Below are 8,186 nucleotides of genomic sequence, written 5' to 3' on the forward strand. Positions count from 1 at the left end.
TATTTATATATTTCTTAATTTTGTTAAATGAGTTTTAAAATGTGTTTTAGTGGGGAAGAAGCCATTAACAACGGCCATGAACAACACTTGTGTATTTGTGTGTGGTCTGTGTAAATGCACATCTGTGCATCTGTGTAAATGTACATATGTACATCTGTGTGGGGACATGTCCTAAAAGTCTTGAAAGCATGTGTGAAAAGGTGGGTGACGACCCCTAAAAGTTTAGAGACAGTGGTTCTTCAACCCATCTCTATTCGTGTTCTCTTCCCCGATTTTTTTATATATGTTTAAAAGATAAAATGTGTTTGATTATGCTAGAAGTAACAATTATTGTTTAGCTTGTCAATGTGTGTGATTTGAAATGTAAATGATTTGCTAGAAAAAGCAAATATCTCTAAAATCTTTTCTTTTGTGCAAGCTTTGGATTATCAAGGATTTCTAAGAAATACGTTTTATATATTACTATTTGATATTATTTCCAAAATAAATTATCGTGAGCAATCCGTATTTGAGTTCGTTGTTCCAAAAAGGAATATACATGTGTGATTTGGATGTGAGCCTCAACATGAAGGTTTTCTTCATATTATATTGGGAAGTGAAGAATTAGCCTTGGTTATGTCGTGTTAATTGTTTAAGCTCGTGTAGACTTGAGATACGAGTGGAGAATATGTGATGGATTCATTCTCAAAGCATATGAGATCAGTTATATTGAAAAAAATGGATTTGAAAACTTCTGAAAATATAAATCGTACGATCTTTGGAAAACACTTGGTGACTAAGTGCAACCTTTGCTTGATTTATTTATCAACTATAAACATCAAAGTTGGGTTCAATGTTTCATGTGCTTTAAATTATTGCAATTTGATTACTGAGTTTAATTTGAATATGATTTGATTCATATTGAATCGGTTTTATCTTTAAAAATAAATAAATCACGAAATTATATTTTTAAGCCACTAAAATGAGTTTCAGGTTGGGCAATGTGTACTCGATTTCCCTGACTTTGTTCTTTGAACCTGTCCTGGTGGGGACAGAGTCCTTTTTAGTAATTTTGCAGGTATTGTGTAAGCTCGGATGTGGATTACAGATGTGATTGAGGAAGGAATAATTTTGCTGAAATGTTTTGAGGCCATCAAAGATTATGATAGGTTAAGATCTCTTGTGTATTTATATTTGATTATAAGGGATAATTCAGGTTTATTTTGTAAATTGGATTCTAAGTGTAATTAGTGAGAAATAAGTAATTCTAAATAAGCACTCAAAAGTGTGGGCTGTTACAGGGTCATCTAGTTTGTTTTAAGTCCTTTCAAGGCTGGAACTAAATGGCTATTTTGTTCCATAATCAGCATACCTAAATTTCTGCTTCAAACACAAAAAGACTCACATTCAAGAAAAACAAAACAATGTTTGTTTGTTTATTTGAATGAAATGGTCATTTACGGGATGAGTCAATATGCTTGATTAAAACAAACAACTCTTTAACAATAAAAACTTTACTAGGTTCAAATCAATCTCTTGATTTGAGTTCCACAAATCTTTGGCATTGTTACTTAGACCATATCAACAAGTTAACATTCACAAGCTCTATTTTAATGGACTTTTGAAAGTTGGTTTATTTCTAAATCAACTTAAGACAAGCTAGTCTTACTTGTTGAAAGTAACAAAGAATATGAACTATTGTTAGAACGCCTAGACAATAAGTTCAAAGCTAAAGAACGATTTTATGACTTTAATTATTTCACATGGATTTGAGTGAATATAGGTTTATTTACTTAAATGTGACATAAGTTTGAATCTGTTTGGCTAGTTCAAAGATTCAGAAGTATAAATCCCACTTGGCAAGAAATCATAAAGATCTAGGTTAGATCATGTTGATGATTACTTAAGTCAAGAATGATCATCAATGATTGTGTGTAGTAAAATTCACAATCTAGGTCCATAAGATATGGCATATCTTAGTTGGAATAATCGAAGTCAATTAGTACTTGATTCGATTAATGATGAATCATAAAAACTTTTCCTATAATTTCTAAAACAAAATGCTCAACTACCACCAAACTAAACCAAATTCGTCAAAGCTATTGAAAAGTAATTTCAGAATAACTTTTCATAAAATATATCTAGAGAGTTGCAAAACTCAGTGGGAGCTTAGTGTTTGTCATTCGACAAACTAACACTAGTGGAAAAAGGGTCATTTGCATCGCACTTTTAAGCACATTTGCGTCGCACATCGTGCGTGGCAAAAGCTCTCGACGCAAATGACTAAAAGTCATTTGCGTCGCACATTTGTGCGACGCAAATGACCCTTATTTGCGTCGCACATTAAGCAAATGTGCGTGGCAAATGACTTTTCAGGCACCATGTTGAAAAGTCATTTGCCACGCACATTAGCTAAATGTGCGACGCAAATGACTTTCGGGCGCCAAAAAAAAAGTCATTTGCCACGCACATTAGCTTAATGTGCGACGCAAATGACTTTCAGGCGCCAAAAAAAAATCCTTTTGCCACGCACAATAGTTTAATGTGCGACGCAAATGACAATTTTAGCGCCAAAAAATTAAGTCATTTGCCTCGCACATTAAGCTAACGTGCGTGGCAAATGACTTATTTTTTTTTAAAAAAAATTTGTTTTTTAATATTTTATTTGGAAATTCCGACATGATCGTCTTTGAAATTAGACGCTTCATTCCCAATACCGGGAATACATTTATAAATAATACCTGTCACAAAAGTTTACAACGTAATTAACGTTCCCAATAAAAGGCAATTAAATTCGTCATAGATCAACCAACATGTTACAACAAACATAAAATTATTACAAAAGGTACGTAGCTAGCTAGAGATCGAGTTCATATTACAAATTAAGCTAAAAATTTGACATTGTTCATGAAGTAATCTGCCCAAAAATCTTTCACCTCATTAATCTCCTCCGGTGAATAAGGTAATGTTCTTGAAAAATCCTAAAAAAGTGTAAATAATTCAATTTATCAACGTTCGATCAATATAATAGTTTTGTGTACTTCAATTTATTATATAAAGTACGTAGTTTATGAGAACATACCTTAGTAAGATCTTGACTATTACCATGATTCATTATTATGTCGTACATAAAACGCATGACGTAGTAGCCACAATCTAGTGATCCCAGTTGTTGAGCACACTAAATGCATTAAAATAAATAACACAAGTAAAATTTCTATCACATTGTATGTTATAATTTTGAAAAACTTGCTTCTTAGGTAAATAATAAACTAATTATACATGTGCTGGAATCCATGCATATTTACAACTTTCTAAGGCTCTTTACAATCTATTATTTCACATTTAAGGCTAATTGGGTCGTTCTAGGTCATTTTTAGGCAAAAATGAAATTTTCGAACCCAAGAGGAATACATATGGTTGGCTTAAATAGTTGGCAGTCCGAACAAGGCGAACATAATACAGATAACAACAGTTATTAACTATAAATAAAATACATATAAAGAGGCATTGTATACCACTACAAGAATCAGTAGCAACTAGGGCGATTATTTTGTATAAAAAAAGGCAACTATAAAATCGTCCTAGTAAATTAAATCAAACAGGGCAATAAAAAATCGTCCTTGTTGATTAAACCAAAGAGGGCGAAATTCCCTTTGCCTTCTTTGATAATAACTTGAAAGGGCGACTTCAAATATTTTGCCCTCTTTGAAAATAATAGAAGGGCGTTGTTTACATTTTGCCCTCTTTGATCAGTTAATTTTTTTTAAAAATAAACTAAATAACACTCCTAAACTTCATACAGCAGCTCTACCCTTAACTTCAGAGGACCTCTACCCAAACTTCGCCCAATTTCTTTTCGTATCCCTAAATGAAGGCACTGAAATTTGATTTCCCGATCTTGAGCTTTCTCTCTCCCTAAATCTGCAATTTAGAAGCTCTTTCTCTCCCCTAAATCTCTAATTTAGTTTTCTCAATCCCTCTCCATCTTCAATTTCGCTGGTCATAAACCCTAATTTTATGCGTTTTCGTTCGCCTGAAATTTGGTAGAGTTAGCCTGAAATTCGGTTGAGTTAGCCTGAAATTCGGTCCAATAGCACCTATCTGAAGTTCGTCTAGTATGGTATTTGCTCAACCTCTTCTCTCTTTGCTTTTTTTTCTAGTTCATCAATATTTGCCCTGTTTTATTGCGTTTTTTTGTTGTAATTTTGATGATTTAGCTCTTTTTTTGTGTGTTTTGGATGATATAATTTTGACCTTAATGTTTGTTTTTTATTTGATTTTATTAACATTATCTGAATTTTGTTGATGAATATTTGATTATGAATTTCTAGCTGATTTGATTATGATTTTTTATCGTCTTCAGTTGGTTACCTGCCTTAGGAAAAGAGGCACAATGGACTACTTCTATACCTTGCTGGTATACCAAATATTATATCCTACAAATTCAGTTTCTACGTTATGGCTGAACCCCACATTATAGCCTTTCGTGTATAATAAATATAGAGCACTACACTAACAGTGAGGTCTTGATCTGAATAACATATAAAACTGATGTTAATCCTTCAAATGAGGACCCTGGATCAGGTTTTGAATGTAAACCCACTGTCTGAGCTTACTGTATATATACCATGAGGGAGTATGTTTTTGCAGAATGTTGAGAGTGATGGCATTGGCCGGTTGGCCCCCCCTCTCTTATTTGTCTGCTCATTTAGGCTTGTATTGCACAGGTTTAATGAAATAATACTGTACCTTAGCTTATGTATCTTAACTGATTAAGAACCATCAACATGATACTATGGTCTTATTACTTATTTATTTCTACTTATATTTTTACTGGGATGTGTCATGGGAATAATGAAATGTTGGAGCCATTCTTAGTCTGTTTGATGTGAGAATGAAATGAAAATAAAGGAAGTAAATAAACTGGGTTTTTGCTATTTGCTACGTGTCTACTAAGTTTTTTAAATAGTAGAAAAAGTACATTGAGGCATTTTAAAACCAACTAAATGTTGTTTCACCAAAAACTTTGTACAGCCTCATCCGTTAAATAGCATCATGTTCAGGACACTAGTTAGCCCTTGGCTAAATTATGTTAACATATCTAAATTTTGTAGCTTGAAATTGACCTAAAATATAATATCAACTTATTAGAAAAAAAGAGTAGCTACAGCTAAACTGAGATCATTAGCTTAAACTACTTCCTTCAATCTTCAAACACCTTCGTACTTTCCATTTAAGTTTGTTCGTTAAAGATCTTGTTTATTAGCCTATTTGAACTTGTTTATTAGCCTTTAAATGATTTATAAGTTCTTAGCTAAACTTACCTAAATGTATTAGCACTGGACTCAGCTAACATGAAATTATTAGCCCTGAAGTAAAACTATAAGGCTATAACAAACTATCTGAACTTGTTATCCTTAAACTCAACCTTATTAGCCTAAGGTGAACTTATATGAATCTATACTTGTATGGTATTTGCACTTTTGGTCTTGAGTAATTTTGATAGAAATGAATCCAACAGCAATAGGATGTACTGTAGCTGCTACATACTATGTACACTGTAAGAGTTATGGAACCCTTTTCAGCACAATGAATTTGACCAACCAAGGAACTTGGAACATTTAGTAGGTCGTTGGATGCTTCATTCCTTTTGTTTAACCCTTTTCATAAGATCTGTCTCAAATAAAATCTGATAAGTAACGGATGCTTTCTACTTCAAGCTTTTCATTGTGTTGTGTGCCTCCCCACCCCTATAATTATTTCCAATCTTTTGCTAGATAGCATGGATAATGATAGGAGTTGGATGCATATTCAAGGGTTGAGAAATCGGCTACAACCAACTTACCGAATTGGTGTTAAAAGTTTGCTTGATTGAGCAATCGACATTTGATGGTGTCCCCAATGTGGTTTTAAGAAAAACATATTCTTAGAATGGAAAAACAGATTCTAATATTTCTATCTCTAAGCATAGATGGACTTCAGCTAGATGAATGAAGTAGACTGCCAAGCTACAAGTCTTACAGTTGGAATGACATGCCTGAAGAAGCAATAGATCGATTGTATAGTAGGATTAAGGTATGGCTTACTAATTCAAGGCTGCTACCAGTACTTTGATTATTCTCTCCTTACGCTTTGTCTGGTGTGTGAAAAGCTAGCAATACATGGAGATCTTGACAATGTCTAGTGGCAACAGAACAACAGAAAATTATGAATACATCATAAATGAATTGATGATGCCAAGGCTGAAGGTCTATCTAACCATAATAATGTCTTAGGACTATGATATATCACTTGTGTTTTTGACTTGTCTAATTAAAAAGAACAAGACTTCAATGACTGATTTACTTGTATAATCTAATCCTCAAACGTGGAATTAACCTGATAACTTGATAAACGTAAGCATACACATACTATTTTTTGAGAAGCAATGAATTGAAATTTATCTAAAACAGACAAATCTTCATACGGGGATAGCTGTAATCGTATTTCGATTTATCCAAATATCGAGGTGTTTGTTCACATACTAGAGCTTGTTTGTCTTTAGTTGCTAACATTTCTAACTCAGAAAACTTAACTCTGGATTGTGTCATAGTGAAACTGTTCTGGGAACTGGATTGTATCGTAGGGAAACATGGAAACAGGGAAAGCATGTATAGCAAGGAGTTTCTGGAATTTATAGTAATACTTCAGATATGTTTCAGCTGCAAAGTACATAATTAAGTTGAAGTATAATCCTCGATCATCTGAATAAAGAAAACATTAATGAAACTGGAGATGTTTTTACTGCAAAGTACATAATTAAAGATAATACATATGCAGAACAAAAGAAAAATGGAATATTGTAGTATTTCAAACTGGACTTCTCTTTTATAACAAGCTGCCGTCTTCAACTTTTTGTAGGCTAAGTATGACTTCAGTGAAGCTTGTATAGGTGTTGCACAAATAATACTGTGTTTCCCAAGTTTGGGTGATTTTCATGTACTTGTATAGGTGTTGCACGAATAATACTGCAAGGGTCAAAGATGGGAGGGGCATGTGATGGGGTACATTTCTCCTTCCTCAAACTTGGCCATATACAGTTTTTGGTCTGTGTGTGATATTTTTCTATTCGTGTTCTGCATATAAAGAACTAATGTTCATAAGATGTTTGATCAAAACCTAACTTATTGTCTATCAACTACAAAACAGGGTTTCATGGGCTTTGTGTATTTCCTTTATCTTGCCCTGAACAAGGACAAAGGACCTAGAGTGGAGGACAAGCCTGGTTCTACAGATGAAGCTATAGAAAATGCTAAAAAGATCATGGATAAATACAAATAGGTTGCAAGCATATCAGTACCTCGTCTGTATTCTTCTATTACTTTAAAACGTAAATATGTAGTTTGTTTGAAGAATATGTGGATCCCAGGAATCATGAATCTGCTATAAATTGTCTACCTGAAGCATGGAAACTGGGGATTTTTTCTTGTAATCATTTTCCCCTTCATTTTTCTTGAGGAATGAATACAACTTTTTGCAAGAAATTTACTTGCAGAAGTTCTGTCTTTTTGTCCTGGCTAATCTAAAAGATTATCAGGGATTATATTGAAGCATTGTTTTGCTTATAACTTGTGTCAGTTTCATTAAACAGACTCCCAGATTCCCTTTTTTCTTGGGTGATATATGATTTATTTTTTTAAAAATAAAAAATAGAACAAAGAGGGCGAATTTATCAAGTTGCCCTCTTTGATTTTGAACAAACAGGACACAGAAAATTGCCCTATTTAAACTGTGTAAGAGGGCGAAAAACTATCAAAGAGGGCGAGATTTAAGTTGCCCTCCTTGTTTTCAAACAAAGAAGGCGAAAATTATTTGCCCTCTTTGATTTTGATCAAAAAGGGCGAATATATAGTGTTGCCCTGGAAAGCTAATAGGACGAGCCTAACAGGGCGAGCTAAGGGCGATTATTTTTTCGCCCTTAAAAGCTAAAAGGGCGATATTTTGATCAAAGAGGGCGACTTTTTTCGCCCTCTTTGATCATGTTTGTTGTAGTGTACTAAAGTGGACTTATTAATTGATGAAAAATATTTATTAAAAATGGTGGTGGTTTTCCCAAGGACCTCATATATTGTAATATGACTCTCTCCATTAACATTAGCAGTCACTTTAGAAAGAATTCAGTTGTATATGATCAACGGTATTCCCAGGTTTTCGTTGACCCGCAC

The 8,186-nt window shown here is 33.5% G+C and overlaps 1 long non-coding RNA gene across 2 annotated transcripts; it reads left to right on the forward strand.

Annotated features, from left to right (window-relative positions):
* Positions 1 to 3,636: 3,636 nt before the first annotated feature.
* On the forward strand, positions 3,637 to 7,925 carry LOC110797454 (uncharacterized). Of its 2 annotated transcripts, none has more exons than XR_002535838.2 (4): positions 3,637 to 4,102; positions 5,760 to 6,057; positions 6,883 to 7,025; positions 7,171 to 7,925. It is a non-coding gene; the product is annotated as an uncharacterized lncRNA (long non-coding RNA). The 2 variants fall into 2 exon arrangements; XR_008924139.1 differs by having other exon boundaries at positions 3,667 to 4,102; positions 5,954 to 6,057.
* Positions 7,926 to 8,186: the final 261 nt, after the last annotated feature.

Source organism: Spinacia oleracea, chromosome 6 (assembly GCF_020520425.1).
Source record: "Spinacia oleracea cultivar Varoflay chromosome 6, BTI_SOV_V1, whole genome shotgun sequence".
Classification (NCBI taxonomy): domain Eukaryota; kingdom Viridiplantae; phylum Streptophyta; class Magnoliopsida; order Caryophyllales; family Amaranthaceae; genus Spinacia; species Spinacia oleracea.